The sequence below is a fragment of the Cavia porcellus genome, unplaced genomic scaffold, assembly GCF_034190915.1.
Source record: "Cavia porcellus strain 051 isolate PalLab524CR breed Dunkin Hartley unplaced genomic scaffold, mCavPor4.1 scaffold_25, whole genome shotgun sequence".
NCBI classification, from domain to species: domain Eukaryota; kingdom Metazoa; phylum Chordata; class Mammalia; order Rodentia; family Caviidae; genus Cavia; species Cavia porcellus.
The window spans coordinates 31388855-31406377 of record NW_026947508.1 but is presented as its reverse complement, the minus strand read 5'-3'; the positions used below and the strand labels follow the sequence as shown (position 1 = coordinate 31406377).

At 43.7% G+C, this 17523-nt stretch overlaps 1 protein-coding gene across 4 annotated transcripts in view; it reads left to right on the top strand.

Annotated features, from left to right (window-relative positions):
• Nucleotides 1–12421: 12421 nt before the first annotated feature.
• Nucleotides 12422–17523, top strand: part of Rhbdl2 (rhomboid like 2) — a 46599-nt gene continuing 41497 nt past the window's right edge. For 2 of the 4 annotated variants that reach the window (XM_013142377.2, XM_003462262.4), the window contains exon 1: nt 12432–12631. The gene's annotated coding sequence lies outside the window, so the exon portion shown is untranslated. Of the gene's footprint in view, nt 12632–17523 lie in introns of all 4 variants that reach the window. The other 2 variants (XM_013142375.2, XM_063236117.1) reach the window with 2 other exon arrangements.

Sequence of the window (17523 nt, the reverse complement as noted above, 5' to 3'; positions counted from 1 at the left end):
ATTTTGTGCAAGGTTGTTACATATCTTTTCTTTTTTTTTTTTTTTTTTTTGTCTTTTTCTTTTTTATCGGTACCGGGGATCGAACTCACAACTGCCTGCTTGCAAGGCAGGCGCTTATGCCGCTGAGCTAAATCCCCAACCCCTTTGTTTGTTTTTTTGAGACAGGATCTCACTATGAATTCCAGGCTGACCTTGAATTCACTGTGTAGCCCAGATTGGCTTTGAATTGCAACTATCCTCCTGCCTCAGCCTCCCAAGTGCTGGGATCACAGCAGTGTGCTACCACACCCAGCTACATTTCCTTTATTTTCATGCATGGAATAGATATTACATCTGACTGAGAATTGCTTTCCCAACCTAATAGTATCAGAAAAGAGGCCTGTAAATTGGCCTTCTGATCAGATATGACTGGACATGTTAAATGGAAACCACTGGAATTGCTGGAACCACAAGGTGGACAAGTCTATAATCCCAGCACTCTGGGAACTGAGGCAGGACGATCACAGATACAAGCCGAACTCATTTCAAAAGATAAACAGTGCTGGAAGTAGCTCAGTGCAAAGGTCCTGGGTTCAATCCCTTGTAGTAAAACAAACGAGACAATAAAACAATATAGGAAACCCGGGGGCCATAAAGAGATTATCACTCTGATCAGAGTCCTGCTAGACACAGTGACAGTGCTAGCCTAGTGAATTCTCAGTAGGACCACCCTGTGTGAGCTGTGCAGAAGCAGGTGGCTCACAGAGACTAACAGTAGACCTCCAGGCTTAAACGATGCTGTACATTTCATAGCCTTAGCAATTTTGGCTGTGATTTCAATCATAGAAAACACAGTCAAAGCTAAAAGAGACTGATACTCAGCCATCGATCTTGCAAATGCTTTCTTCTCTAATTCAGAAAAGAGCCAGCCCAGTTTCTTTTCACATGGGAAGGATCCAGACTGATGTTTATTGCCACAAAGTTATCTGAATTCATCGGCTTAGTGATTTGGACTTGCTACAGATCTCAAGTGTAATATTATACAGTGTCAATGACCTCGTGATGATTCTGGAAGGTGATGATTCTGGAAGCTGACGAGCAGGCTAGGACTGGAGTGAACTAACTCAAATGAAAAACGAAGACTGGTTAATTAATCTAGCAGTGAGCCAAATGCCCGTGCAAATGGTAAAATTCGTAGGAATAACCTGGTCAGGAGTCACAGAGGAAATCCCACAAGCTACTGAAAATAAACCTCTGTCATTCCCACCTCTGGGACTAAATAAAAAGTCCAGCATTCGGTTGGCATATTTGGGTTTTGGAGAGCACACCTTGCCCACCTGGGGATATTGCTTGCTCCATGTACTTGGAAGGAAGCTGTATATGAGGGAAGACCTGGGCAAAAACAGGCCATGTCTGATTTACAAAAAGCAGTACTGTTGAGCCCCTGTGATGCTGCTTAGCTGTGATTTTGGAAAGGTCCGCCTCACACAGGCTGGCAGCCCGCGAGCGCCCCCCAGGGGCAGCCACTGGGATTCGGACCGGAACGTTTCCAGCACTCCTTGTCCCATACACGGTTGAAAAGTAATTAACAGCTCGCTGTTGGAAAGCTTGGATGACTAGTCATAAAATAATAACGAAAACCGAGATATCCATGATGTCTTGAGGGCGACATCAAAGAAACACTCTTTATAATAAAGGTAGTCCCCTTGATAAAATGCAAATATTTTATACGGGCATGCAACCAGGGGAAGGTTAGAAGCCTCCACAAGCAGGGAGCCTCTTTTTCTCTAGGGATAACTTTGGAATCTCCCAATGAGTTGCCAGAATCCACCATCATTTAGGCAGTGGGCTACCAACAGTTCTCTGTTGATGCAGTTTGCAGGGAAGTAGAAACTGTCTCGTTTGGAAAGCTGCTTCAGGGAGACCAGTGGATGAAAAGACGTTATGTGCCTTCATGAATGTGTGTGCTCACACTCAGTAAGCTGGTACTAGAGGAATATTCTGCTAGAAGAAAAGGTTACAATGTACTTAAAAATCTTTTTTTAAAAAATCAAGCATGATGGCACCCACCTGTCATCCCAGTACTGGGGAAGCTAAGGCAGGAGGATCACTACAGATTCAAGGCCAGCCTGAGCTACATAAGCAAGTTCAAGTTCAGCCTGCATTACGTAGCAAGACTCTGTCTCAGAAAAGTAAAGCAAAACAAAACAAGCAAACCTCAAAATGTTTAAGCAAGTGAGAAAATATTATGAAGTGAACATGGAGGCTGGGACTTGGAGATGCTTTGCATGGGGCTCTCAATGGTTCCTGTGCTAGAAGCTTGGTCCTAGAGTGGAGTTTGGACCCCATGGAAGTGAAGTCACTGGGAATAGGCTGCCCTTGGAAGGGGTTAGGCAGTTCTCTGGGGACCCTGGTTAGTTCCTGAGACAGCAAGTCCCTACAAAGTGCTAGTCTCTGTCATTTCCTGTCTCACCATGTGTTCCTCTCTCATAGACATGCTCCTGCCATGAAGCCATCTATCTGGTGCATCTGCCACTTTGGAAGCAGATCATGCAGTCCAGCCAAGCCTCCAGGTGACTGCAGCGTGTGCTTCTACCTGCAACCCCACAACAGGTTCCTGGCCTGAGCTGCTTAGGGAAGTCACTCTTGAGTTCCTGCTGCACAGAAACTGGGAGATGTAATAGGTTATTGTTTTAAGGCACTAAATTTTGGTATAATTTGTTACCTCGCAAATAGGTTATTAATGTAATTTGCATTTTTTTGAGACAAGGTCTCACTATGTAGTTCAGACTAACCTATGTAGATGAGGCTGTCCTCGAATTCACAGAGATTCTCCTGCCTCAGCCTCCCAAGTGCTGGGATTACAGGTATGTGTCACCACGTGATGAATGTGGGCAACCGCAGGGCTGGTGCCAGAGTCCAGGACAGGGTTGAGGGCTGCTCCCTGGTCTGTAGCTGTTCCTTTATGCTTCAGGCTCCAGTGATCACACTCAAGCAGCTGCACTGGCAACAGTGACCGATACCTTGATTCAAGATGACCAACAAAGAACCTCCAAACTACATAGTGAAACAAAACGAAATGAAACAAACAAACAACAAAAACAACAATCATGTCTGTAATATATTTGGCATACTTACCTAAGGGCAAATGATGCATGGTGTATAGTCTTCGCAAGGCAGAGTTGTTCTACCCTGTCACTCTTTTTTTTTTAAGGTAGTAAAATACAATAGAACAAGACGAGACAATGCAGTGAAACTGGTACAGAACTTCACAGCAGGATACCTGGATAACAGTAATAGGGACCATAGTATATCTCGTTATCTTCACAATAGTTGTTCTTTCAATCAGGTATAGCAAAATCAAACCAAATACAGAACATCATAAAATCTATCAAAACAGAGTATTGAATAGAGCAAAACAATTAATCAGAACAAAGCAAAACAGTGATAACAATATTTGCCTTCAAAGAGATGGTAGAAGGAAATCCCCCTTATTTGCTATATTGCATATGGTCATCCTCCCAAGAGATGCCCAGACCTCTAGCTCCCATTCACCAATGTGTGTGTGTTTGATTCTCAGCCCGCGCTATGATAGGCTCATGGCTGGCTACCAGGGAGGTGAGCGGGTTCCTTTGTTGCCCAGCGCCCTAAGTTCCAACATGGCCCTGTCACTCTCTTCTTTTGGTCTTTTTTTGAGACTGGGTTTCCCAATGCAGTTCAGGCTGGCCTTGAACTCACTTTGTGAACCAAGCTGACCTTGAACTCATGCCAATCCTCCTGTCTCAGCCTCCTGAGTGCTGGGGTTATAGGTGCACAACACCAAGCCTGGTACCATTGTCAGTCTTACTCAGAAATAATAATCTGTGCCTTGTACTTAGAACAAATAAAAGTAAAGGACATTAGACTGCGAGTCAAAGGCAGGTGCAGAAATAAAATAGTACAATTTTTTTTAAAAAATAGAAGATATTATGAACAGCCTAGGAGTAAGGGATTATTCCTAGCCAAAGCTGGAAATACAGAAACTAGAAAAGAAAAGAAAGACACATTTAACTAGTAACACTTTTCTATGCTTAAAAACTTTGTGAGCAACATACGTGTGTCATATCATCACATTGTACTCCATAAATATGTACAGTTATATTGTTTAAAAATTAATAAAAACATTTTGGGTGAGTTAGTAGATGGAACTATATTAGAAAAAAACATTTTCATTGGGGGTTACAAATAGACAATTAATATTTATACTATAAAGACCTCTAAAAATGATAAGCAAGTAACTCAACAAGTGGAAAAAAGTCACAGAGCATAGAAGCTCATCTCCTAGGGTCTGCAGCATTCTGAAGAGCTGTTTAAACTCAAGCACGGAGGAATTATAGAGTAGTTAGCTGCCACTTTCCACTCATCAGACCTCCAGGTAGTAAAAAGATCAATAGCTCCTGATCCCAGAGAGGATGGGGGAAACAGAAATCTCAGACTGTGCTAATTTAGGTGGAGATTGGGTTGGGCATACAGCTCAGTGGCACAGCACCTACCTGGCAAGTGCGAGGGCCTGAGTTTGATTCCCAATATATATTTATTCCCAATATATAAAATATATATACATAATATACAAACATATATATCGTATACATGCATGTGGAAATTGTTTCATCTCTTTGTAAAATGCAATCCGGGAGCATCTTTTAAAATTTAATTTTGTAGCTAGCCATCCAACTCCTATGAAATCTGATGAAAAAGAAGCCATTTACCTAGAAAGACAAATGGAGAAAGATGCACACTCGTTCTCTGGGGCTGCTGCACAGAACCCTGCAGACCAAATGCTTCAAGGGCCCGTTCGTGGTCTCCCTGCTGTGGGACCCCGGAGGCCGGGCAGCAGGCTCTGCTCCTCCAGCACCTTTACTTGGGTTGCAGCCGCCTTCTGGCTGCATCTTTGCAGGGACTTTGACTGTGCGGGAGAATCCCTGATGTGGGGATCTTGTGACTTCATTAACTTTGCCTCGCTGAAGGTCTCATCTTCAAATATAGTCACTTTGAGGTTTATAGTATGAACACATGAATTTTGAGCAATACAACCAGTCCTAACAAGGTGTTTACAAGCATTAGTGATGATACAAAACTATCAAGTTGTTCATAGTGACAACATACTAGAAAGACAACATATTTCATCAAGCATAAGATATATATCACTTTATGATCCAGGCTGGCCTCAAACTCCTGGTGATCCTCCTGCCTCAGCCTCCTCAGTGCTGGGATTACAAGGATGAGCCTGGTTCATATGAAATAATATTGGGGGAAAAATGGAAATAATACCACTGGAGTTTCTTTGCAGCCTTTCCCAGTCTCATCTCTCTCTTCTTGACATGCCTCTATTTTTTGTGTCATCATTCTCTTTCTTTCCTTTATAGTTACATAAAAATAATAAGTATGTATAATGTGATATATATACACCCAACATGATATATATATATATATATATATATATATATATATATATAGTGTGTATGAAGAATATTTTACTTTTACCTGATTTTTAACTTTGTATAAAAGGATGATACTGTATGTTTTCATTTCTAGTTTGCTTCTTTGCTGAGCAGTCTATATTTGAGATAATATATGTGGCATAGTTGAAGTTCAGACCACCTCACTCTTGTGTAGCACTCAGTTGTATGAATATCTTTGGTCATTTCAATTTTTCTGTTATGAACATTGTTGCCTACAACCTCATGAATGTGTCTTCTTGTAGAGGTGCCTGGGTTTCTCTGTGGTCTGTACCTGGAGTTTAATTTCTCAGCTCTAGGGGATATTCAGTTTTATTAGGAATGGTCCAGTGGTTTTCCAAATACTGGTTGTATTAATTTACACGCTCACAAGAGTAAATGGGAATTCTCACCGTTCTGCGTCACTGCTAACATTTTCAATTTAGTGGACGTCAAATGAATGGTATCTCTGGACAAATGCATTGTATTCATACACCAGTATACCACTTGCTATCTTGCAGACATATACAGTATTCATGTTAGTTATAAAAAATAAAGCTGAGATGAGAGCAGTGGCACTCCTGCAGTCCCAGTGCTCTGGAAGCCGAGAAACTGTGCAATTGCTTCAGCCCAAGAGGTCCAAACCAGCCTGAGCAACATAATGAGAAACCATCTCAGAACTAATGAACTAAACTTAAAACTAGTGCGACATAGTGGTTGTTGGGAGGCTGATGCAGGAGGATTGCTGAGAGTTCAAGGCCAGCCTGGGCTATTTAGTAATATCCTGAAAGAACACTTAAACTCAAACATAGCAAAAGAGTGCTGGGGATTGAACTCAGGGCTTTGTATGAGCTGTGTCCTCAGCCCTGTTTTATTTTGAAGTAGGGTCTTGTTAAGTTTCCCAGGCTGAGTTTCCTTTACTGTGTCTGTTTCCCAGAGTGTACTGCCATGCCCATTTGAGACTGGGCATTTTAATATATGTTTTTTTGGCCATTGGTGTTTTCTTTTGTATAAAGTGTCTTTTGTTCATTTTTCTAAGTGTTTGTCTTTTTATTCTCTGTGATGTTTTTGGTGAACGATGCTTTTATGTTTTTCCTTTTTGCACATTACTAAGTCTTAACCCAGGACCTTGGACATGTTAGCCAAGCACTGTGCTTCTGAGCTATATCCCTTACCTGAAGACATTAATTTTAAATGTGTGAATATTTTCCTTAATAATATCTATGAAACTTAAATTCTCTGAAGAAACTGCACCTATATTAAAGATCCCCCTAGACTGACCTCTGCTGACTAGAACGTCATGACTGTGGACAGATGAAACTTAGGTTGAGGGCCAAAATTACCGTGGGCTGTTTTAATCCCTTTAATTGCCATTCACTATCAACTTTGCTGTCTGATGCAACATACTCGTGACCACTACGTGAAACTCTTGGAATGTGTCCTGAGCTCAGCAGACCTCTAAACTCCATCTTTCCTAAAGCTAGCAATGCTGTAAGATAACACCTGAAGTTTACAGAAAAGAATTCCCTGGCCTGTTATGGTCTGCCTACAAATGGTCCCACCCATATATGTTTATTGAATAGATTATTTATGACTTTTTTATTCTTCGGCTATAAAAAGTTCAGGGCTGAGGGTGCAGCTCAGTGGTGGAGTTCTTGCCTAGCATGTATGAAACCTGCATTTGATCCCCAGTATTATCCTCCAAATTTTATGTATATATATATATATGCGTGTGTACTTGTGTGTGTGTAATTTCTCTATATATACTACTTTTGCTGCATGCCAAACATTTTGACATATCATATTTTAGCTTTAAATATTTTCTAATTTAAACAATATGTGGTGGCTCATGCCTACAATCCCAGCTACTTAGGTGGATAAAGCATAACAATCATAAATTCAAGACCAGTTTATACAACAACAAAGTGGGACTCCGTTTTTAAAGAAAAATTTGTAATTTTCATTGTGGTTTCTTCTTTGACTGTGAGTTGTTTAGAAGTATGTTATTTACTTTCTGAACCTACTTTTTGTTTTATCTTTTTAGCATTTTTAAATTGTAAAACATATAATATCACTTCTATATGTTTTGAACATTTTTCATAACCTCAGAGAGAAACTATAGCCACCAATCAGTAATTCCCTGCTTCCCCTTCCCCTCCTAACTCCCTAGCCCCTGTTAATTCTAGTCTACATTCTGTCTCTATTCTGTTCTAAATATTTTATAGGAATATGTATCTGTTTTTTAGACAGAATCTTGCAATGTTGCCCAGGCTGGCCTCAAACTCATGAGCAATCCTCCTGACTCAGCCTCTGAATACTGGGACTACAGGTATGTGATGTCATACTGGGTTTAAGTGTAGGTCGATTTGCTGCTAACATTTCACTTAATTATGCTGTGATCAGAAAATGTGGTCTGATAATCCCATGTCTCTGAATGTGCTGAGATTTGCTTTGTGATCAGATATAGGTCAATTTATTTTCTCTCCTTTTTTCTGTCACTCTGCAGATCAAACACAGACCCTCACATATATGAGGCAAGCACTCTACCACTGAGCTAAACAGCCCAGCCCTTTTGGTCTAATGTCAGGATCTCACTAAGTTGCCAGGCCGGCTTCTAACTGGGGAGGCTTTCGTTTCAGTTTCCTAAAGAGATGACCTGTTGGGCCCAGCAGTAAGCCAATTTTTGTAATATTCATGTAATTTTTTTTTTAAAGACAGAGTTTCACTATGCAGTTCAGGCTGGCCTTGAATTCCCTGCATAGTCAAACCTGGCCTTGAACTCACAGAAATATTCCTGTCTCAGCCTCCTGAGTGCTGAGATTACAGGTGTATACTACACCCCACCTGGCTAACCTAATCTTTAAAAGACTTGGTGTTATGTTCTATCTAAGTCCATTATTGTGAGATTGCTAACCATGTCATTTAACTTTGAATCCTTACTTGATGTATTAATGATTGAGAAGAATACATCCAAATATTCTACTATAATAACACATTTGTCAAGATTTCTTTAGGACCTTATTTAAAAGGCTGAATATTAAGGATAACTTTAAGTTATTAAAGCACAAAACTGATAAGCTAGCTAAGATGATTATACCACTAATTCTATTAGTTCTTAGAAAAGAATAGTTAATACTCGTGCAATTAGGTTAATTTTGCATGTCTATGTCTGGTAATCTAAGCAACACTTTTGAAGAGAATAACAGATAATATAACAACCATTGTTAAATTCCTATCATCTTGTTTTGTAAGATATAATCTTGTTTGTTATTGGATTCTGTTTTGATAAGTTCTGTAATGTTCTGTACTTCATTTTATTTTGCTATATGTGATTGAAAGAACAACTATTGTGATAATAAAGAGATATGAAGTTCTGTACCAATTTCACTACACGGTCTCAATTGGTTTTGTTCTGTTGTATTTTACTACCTTTAAAATAATAAAAAAAATAAGAAAGCTTATTGGTTTTTTTTTTTTTTTTTTTTTTTTTTGTATGGGGATTCAAACGCAGGCTCTTGTGCTTGTCAGGCAGGTGCTTATGCTACTGAGCTATATCCCTGGCCCTATTTTGGTTTTTTTGGTTGCTGTTTTTTGTTTGTCTCTTTTTTTTTTTGAGGAACTCTATCTATCTATCTATCTATCTATCTATCTATCTATCTATCTATTATCTATCTATCTCAATGCTCAGGAAGCTGAGGCAGAAGAATCACCGTGAGCTTACGGTTGGCCTGAGTTACAAAATGAGTTCAAGGCCAGTCTGAACTGTATAGTGAGACCCTGTCTCAAAAAGATTAAAAAAAACTGCCGTAGATTCTTGGTAAATCAAAGCTTTTCAATATATAATAATCCTCTTTATCTTGGTAATGTTTTTAGCTTAAAGTCTACTTTGTGTGATGATAATATACCAACTTTATTTTGGTTAGTTTGGACTGGTACACACTCTGCATCTCCACCAGGAACTGCAGTTCCCAGGTTTACCACTTTTTTCAGCCCAGGCTGAGTCCAACTTTCTTTTTCTTGGTCTAATTGCTGTGACCTGTGCTGGCTACAGGACAGAAACCTGGTAGTCCAGGGCCTGAGAAGCGATGTGAGGAGGGGCAGCTCTCAGGAAAGGGCTTGTGAGAGGCGGGAAGGCTCCCTGGGAAGGCCCTCGCCTCTGTGACACTCCTCTGATCTGGGCCAAAAAAGCTAAGAGGGGCTGCAGGGAGGGAGGAAAATCCATGCATCCATGTGTACAAATTTCAAATGGGAAAACTCCTGAGACATCTTTCAGGGCGGGTGGGATGCCAGGGTGCATGTGAATCTCCATTGCAAAGGAGAAGACAGGCCACTGGCTCCAGACCTGACTTGTTGAATTGCCACCTGTCCAGGAGGGTCCTGAACTTGTCACGTCTGGGGACTAATGTGATTCATATGCATTGGTCCGCAATGAGTTTTATAGGAAACTGATGCACAAATCCTAAGTGAAAACCTATTGGTTTACAAACATTTAAGAACACATGAGCCTTTCTCAGGTCTGTTTTGCAAACACGTTTTTCATCCAAACTCAATGCGAAGTCCTGTTCTGACTGGTGGGGATCGAGAGATAAAGAAGCAGGCTTTGCTTTCTAAGAGCTCCCTCGTGTGTGGGTGTGCACAGATACTTTTCTCACCAAAATCACAGCTCAGGAAGCCAAGTCATACTTAGGAAACAGCTTGTTGAACATGGATCCCTGAGAAGGGACATTGGTTAGAGGACAGGAATAGCAGTCAGTGGTATCTGTGTGAGCCAGGGATATGTGGACACTAGATTTGATGTGGTGCAGCTGCCTTTTCCTGTACAGTTCTCTCTCTCTCTCTTTTTTATTTTTATTTTTGAGACAGGGTCTCACTATGTAGTTGTGGCCTTGAACTTACTGTGTAGCCTAGGCTGACCTCATATTTGCTGTAATCCTCCTGCCTCAGCCTCCTGGGTGCAGGGACTACAGGCATGCGCCACCAAGCTTCCTGTACAGCTCTGCAGCCAAGCACTGCTAGTGTTTGCCTCCTGATGCTCTTTGTACTTCCCTGATGCTGCTCGGCCTCCCACAGTCCTTCTTCCCTTCCTTTCCCTGGGAGTGTGCCCAGTGTGTGTGTGGGGGTGTGTTCTTTGGGTAGACTTTTTTTGTTTTACGCAGCAGCTCAATCTCTGTCCTGGGGACGTCTCCTGTGAGTCTCACTCAGGCAGCACTGATCCAGCTAACGTATTGCTTAGGACAGGACCTATGCCTGCATGCCTTGAGTGCCCCAGTTCTTTCTCCTTGCTGGTTTGTGACACTCTGACTAGGTTTTCTCTGTGTCTCTGTACTTTTTTTTTTTTTTTTTTTTTCCAAATCCATTTTATTTCAAGGATAGAAAGAAAAAAGAAAAAAACCTACAACAAAATTTCAAAACATGTCAATGAGGGGGCAAAAATGGTACATACATTGCACATTATCATCCCCAAATCATTCACCCAGAGCACAAGACATCTGCATTCAGTTGTCCAAACAATACCAGCACAAATCTTTCTCTTCAGTGAGCTCAGAGAAATCAGTAGTAAACTATCGTAATGATTTTTTTACATTTATATGCATACACATATACATGTTTTTTTCTTTCAGCTTCTCACATTAATTGTGCCTCTGTATGTATTGGTCACTTTTCTCTCTGCAAAAAGTCTCAGTTCAGCTGGGAGTGGTTGGCACATGCCTGTAACTCCAGCACTTGGAGTCTGAAGCAGGTGAATTGCTGCCAGTTCGAGGCCAGCTTGGTTTACAGAGACTTCAAAGGCAGCCTGAATTACAGAGTGAGGCCCTGTATAACACAAAACAAAACAAAACAAAACAAAACCACTTCTCTGTGACAGCCAGACTTGGTGGCACACGTCTATAATCCCAGCACTCTGGAGTCTAAAGCAGGAAGATCACTGTGAGCTCAAGCAGAGCCTGAGCTACACAGTGAGACTCTGACTCGAAACAAAACAAAACAATGACAGCCCAAAAGTGAAACCTCTCTGTCACTCTCCAAGGGCCTAAAGGATAGTCTGTACCTAAGCAAAGCACATGGAATTCCTTATGGCCCATCGATTTTCACTCAGTTCTTTTCTTTTTTGAGACAAGGTTTCATTATGCAGTTTAGGCTGGCCTTGAATTCACTTTGCAGGACAGACTTTCCTTTGACTGGAGGCAATTCTCCTGACTCAGCCTCCTGAGTGCTGGGATTATAGATGTGCGCCCCCACACCTGGCCTGTTTTTTTCTAAAAAAAAAAAAAAAAGTTTCTTAGCACATGTTTGCAGTACATAATGATCACGTTCATCCTGGGGAGCTGGCATGTGGACACACAATCTCAATTCTCTTTATATCGCCTTCTTACCCCTTCTCTGCCCCTTTATTTCCTGTTGGTTCATCTAAATGCTATTTCAGGGACACCCCCCCCCCCAGTCCTTCTTGATTGCTGCTTCCTGAACCCGGGCCAGAGTCTGCCGAAGTCTTCCAGCCTTGTCTCTCTGGGGGAGGAAGAGGGCAGGCCTGTGTTAGCCACCTCTTCATTCTCAGGACTTGGTACAAGGCAGGGCATTCACAAAATGTAACGAATTTGAGAAACTGGCAAACTATTTCACCAGGAACCAAGGCACAGCCGGTACGCTGAACAGAACCCGGAGGGATGTGACTGAGCCCCTGCTTCCTGGCCATCAGGTCTCCTGGGGTCCAGTAGCAGGCCAGGATGCATACCAGATCACAACCCAGTGCAGAAGGACAGAGCCCACCCTGCTGGTGCCTTTCCCAGAATGCTAGCAGGGAAGAGAGGGGCCCAGACAGAAGCAGGAGGGCGAGCCTTGGAGGAGGCATGGAGTGCCACCCAGGAGAAAGAGCAGGGTGCAGTCCTAGGCTCCTGGCACAGACCCAGGCAGGCGGAGCGGGGAGACTCATTCATCCAGGGCCAGCCCAGAGCCAGCTGGGCCGGCAGGCTGGCCCTACCACGGCTGGGAGGGGATTTCCTCAGGCTCCCTCCTCCGGGGCCAGTGGGTTGGTTAGCAACCTGTTGGGAAGATTTTAGTTCGGGGAGGGACAAAAAAGTGCCTGGCAGGCGGGAGTTCATTTGGCCCGGGACAACCAGAACGTGAGGTCCTGCCTGTGTTGTTACCTGGGATTCTCCTGCCTCGGGCCCCCAGAGGTAAGATGCAAGCAGGGGGCAGGTGGACAGAGGTGGGGTGTCAGGAGAGTGGGGAGGTGCCCAGGAAGCGCCTGGCATTAAAACCTGCGCCGGCGCTGGAGGGGCTGGATGCAGGGACAGGGTGCTCCCTGGAGATCCTACCTTCCCTTCCTTCCCTTCCGGAGTAATGTGGAGTGGCTGCCTTGGGTCCTGCGACTTTCATTTTAAAAGTTTACAGCACGTCAGGCCAGGAGCCAGGGACTGTCTTCCAGGGAAATGGGGGTGGCGGGTGAGTGGGGGTGGGGTGGGGGGGGAGGGGCGATGCCCAGGTCATTTGAGCCTCTGTCCTCACCTGGTGAAATCACTCACTTTCTTGCCTGTCACATTCTCCCTGGCACCCTCGGCCTTCCAAAAAAAATTTTGGGGGGTGGGAGGTGGGGGTGGGGGATGAGAGTGCTGGGAATGGAACTCAAGACTTCACATGCATGCTAGGTAATTGATCTACCACTGAGCTACACCCTCAGGTTGCTCCAAAGGAGCCAGAGGTGAACACTGCAGACCACAGTTGCAGGGAATCTCCGCTTCTTCCATCAAGGCGACTTCCCCAGGCTTGTTTATTTCCTCCTTCCTGGTATGGGCTGCTGAGTGGTTTCACCCAATCATTTATTAGTGCGCATTTGTTTATTCATTGTTTGAGCTTGTACTTGGCCTCTCTCGAGGTGGGGAAGGAGGAGGTTGCACAGTTTCTGTTCCTGGGAATAAAAAGTCCCTGAAATGTATCCATAAACATTTGATGATCTTCTACGAGCTGGCAGTAGATAGCATGGTGGGAAGCTATTTTGGAGTCACAGAGAGACTTGGATTTGCATTTCTCTTTTTGGATTCATATTTCGTGTCTCCTTTTTACTTCCTGAGCCTCAGTTTCCTCATCTGTAAAATGCTATTTTAATGAAGATGATGGAGACGTGAATATCAAGCACCAGGTGCGTTGCTGCTGGGCGGATCACGGCGCCTGGATAAACATCTGCTTTCTCTGTGACCCCCTTCCTGCCACGCTCCTCCCTAACTGGCACCTCCCTTGCCTTGGGCTCATAAACACCTATAAGACAACCCCTGCCCTTGAAAGCACCTGGGCAGACTGGCAAATACAGAACTGGGCAGTGGGCGGAGGCAACGAAGGGACCCAGGGGCGGAGAGACCTATAAATGGGGCTGAAGAGGGCCTGTTCCAGCTGCTGCCGGGGCTGGGTCAGACTTGAGGACTTTCTTCTTTCTTTGTCTTTTTGAGACAAGGTCTCACTAAGTGACAGGAGCTCCCAGTGCCTAAACCCAACTCTGTCAGGCCTCAGGGCAAAGACTTTTAAATGAATTAGCTGAAGAAATCATAACTGTAATGATGCTGTTCTCACTTTACAGATGAAGAAATGAAGTGGTTAGCAGATTTGCCTAAGGACACATGGCTAATAATTAAGTAATAGATCTAGAATGAAAGACTTGGGTATTAGACTCAACTCCACGCTCTGCCTGACTCCCTACATCCCCTTTCTCTGTACTAGCAAGCCCCAGAGAGGGCGCCAGCATGCCCTAACGACCTGCCCCTTCCCGTGCGCCTCTAGCTCGGGGCTGCTTCACCCAGGCAGGGAGGCCACACTCCTTGGGTTCATTAATCCACTCACTCCTGTGTCATTCCTGCAGTCAGGTGCGGCTCAGGGACTGCAGGTCCCAAGAGGGCAGGGGTCACGTGTGTTGTTCACAGTTCTATCACCAGCACCTTGTATGGCCCAGGTATAAAAATGCTCGGAGAATCTTTTGTGCCTCCATAAAGCTGACGAATGTTTACTGAAGTATTTATTGGGTCTTAGGGATTCAAAGATGAATAAAACAGAACTTCTACGCTCAGAATGCTCAGCCTTGAGGAGACAATTATAAAGCACAGCAGATCCCTAGACACAAGCAGAGGCTGCTGAAAGCCCTAAGAGGGCCATTTGATTCTACTGGGGCCACTCCGTCCCCTACGATGTCCTCAGTGCCTAGCACAGGGCCAGGCACATGGCAGATGCTCAGAAAGGCTTTGCAGAGGAGGTGCAGAGTTGGAGGGGCATTGAGACTTCCCTGAGAGGGCAAGTTGGAAAGTGTTCTGACCATGAGAGCCGCTCCTGAAGGTCTTAGTGGACTGTGGGGGCTGGGACTGCCGGGGCTTGGTGTGGCTGGAGTGCCAGGCGTTTGGGGGAAAATGACAAACAGTGAAAGTGCATCAGTAGGCATCGGGAAACCCTTGGCACCTTGGTAAGGAACCTAGATGTCATATTTGTATTTTGGAAGGTGACTGGTGCAAGGAGGATCTAAGAGATGCTGATGGGTGGGGAGCAAGGTTTTCAGGTCCAGTGTGGAGCCCTTGTGTCAGAAGAAATAACCCTTCCTTTTTGGGACATCCTGATGGTTTGTTAGTAAACAGCAACTCGAGTTGTTCTTGTCCTGCTTTTTTTTTTTTTTTTTTTTTTTTTTTTTTTTTGTCTTTTTGAGACAGGATCTCGCTATGCAGTTCAGGCTGGCCTTGAGCTCACTTTGTAACCCAGGCTGGTCTTGAACTCCCAATGATCCTCCTGCCTCAGCCTCCTGAGTGCTGGGGTTACAGGTGTGAGCCACCATGCCTGGCTCTACTCTTGTCCTGCTTTATTGGTACCTTATTCTCAGCTGTACATTAGGTGATATAGCTAACTGTTGCTTCTAATACAAGTACTGAGCTGTGTGAATCATCTAAATTTATATAACTTAGAGTCAATACAAGGAATTTTTATTTTGTTTTATTTTGGAGGGAGTGGTAAGCACTATCAGTGAGCTATATCTCCAGACTTTTGGTTTTATTTTGATACAGAGTCTTGCTAAGTTTCCCAGGCTGACCTTAGACTTGTGAGCCTCCTGTCCTCGTCTCCCAAGCTGGGATTATAGGCCTGTGCTTCTGTGCCTGGCAGATTCAAAGGTATTCTGTTCGCTGATTTGAAGTCCCATTTGCTTTCTGAAGTAAGAGTGTGGAGACGGAGCTGTAGATGGGCTGCCAGGAATCATATCCAGCTCTGTGTGTGCCCAGGGAAGGCATGTGGACTATGCCCATCATTTTAGAAATGGTATCTTTGAGGGAATCTGTTTTCAGATCTTCAGTTTCCTTCGGTACTGCTCCTTAAAATGAGTCTGCTTGTCTCGATTCTCAAAAGTTCTCTTTTGAAACTTTGCTTTTCATTTTTCTCTCCTTTGGTTTTACAAAAATTAATCATATCAGAAGGGCAATTGGAGAGCGCTCTGTTCCTGAAAGTGAGTGTGCAGAAGAGATTAATTGTGAGATAAACCGAAGAGGGTCATGCTGTACCACAGACTCATGGTATTTATTTTATTTGAAAATACTTGTTTGGCTAGGCAAGGTGGTCTGTGTCTGTAATTCTAGCACTCTGGAGGCTGAAGCAGGAGGATTGCCAGCAGTTTGAGAGTAGGTAGGAGGCTGAGGCCAGTCTGGGGTACACAACCGTGAATACATAGCAAGACCCTATCTCAAAAAACAAACAAAACAAAACAAAAGAACAAAATTGTTGTTTTCATTAGAAATGTGTATTTTCCCAAAAAGTTTTTTTACTGCCTCATCTATAATGTTTCATAAATAGTACACCACTGAAGTGATCAGCTGTCTCAGTTCACAAACAGGCTCCCCAAAGTCCCTCACCCATAAGAAAACCAACCCAGGGGTTTCTTGGGATGTAGGACTTTTGATACTAGAATTAGGACACTCTTGGGCAAACCAAGGACATTTGGTTACACTATCCTGGACCACCTGCTTCAGAAACCTCTGACTGCTTCTGCTCCTTGGGCTGTGGTTCTGAACCCTAGTGTCACATCAGAATCACGTGGTTATCCTGTTTGTCCAGTTTTATCCCAGATCAATGAACTCAGAGTCTCTGAGGCCAGAACTTGGGCACTGAGATTTTTTAACAAAATTAATTAATTAGATATAGTGTCTTACTGTGTAGTCCAAGCTGACTCAGACTCACTTTGTAGCCCAGGCTGGCCTTGAACTTGCAGGAGTCCACCTGCCTCAGCCTCTGGAGTGTTGGGATTACAGGTGTGCATCACCACACCCGGCTATACTGAGATTTTTTAAATGGGAGGCCAAGATTAAAAACTTCCTGCATCTGAAATTTGAGGTCAGAATCTGGACTCAGGTCTTGGCTCAGAATCTGCATGAGTTTTTAACAGCACTTCCAAGGGGATCTTATGCCCAGCATGTTTTGATAACCAAATACTTATATGATATATGCCTCTCTTGGACACATCGCTGAGTGCTTTGTATGTTTTAGTCTTTGGAAACACATGGGGTGTGTGTGTGGACACTGGCTGTTCTCTAGTCTCCTTATTCAGAAACTAAAAGCCTATAAATTATTCCAACAGATATAGTGTGATTTAGGTTAAAAAGTGAGTCAGTGCCACTACAGTGGTTATGGGTATTCTGTTTCCAGAAGCCCAGTGTGGCTGACTAAAGACAGATCATGTTATTTGCCACTCCTCCATGGGTACGTGGGGTCTGATCTCTTTCTCCTTAATTCCAGGCCAGCCTTGTGATTAGTTTTGACCAATACTACATGACTTAAGCAGTGCTGGGCACCTTTTAAATTCAGGCCTTAAGAGATGAGGCTCTCTTCTAATCCTGCCTCTGCCCTAAGGGTGTGGGCTGCCGTGAGGCCGCCATGCTGTGAAGGAGCCCAAAGGCCCAAAGGTGGGAGCAGACAGGAGGGAAAGGAAGGGGAAAGAGGGAGAAGGGAGGGTCAGGCAGGGGAGGGGAGAGGGTTACAAGAGCACCCACACACCAGACCAGTGGATGAAACCCTCTTAGACCTCCCTGCCAAGAACACAGCCAAATGGATGACCCTG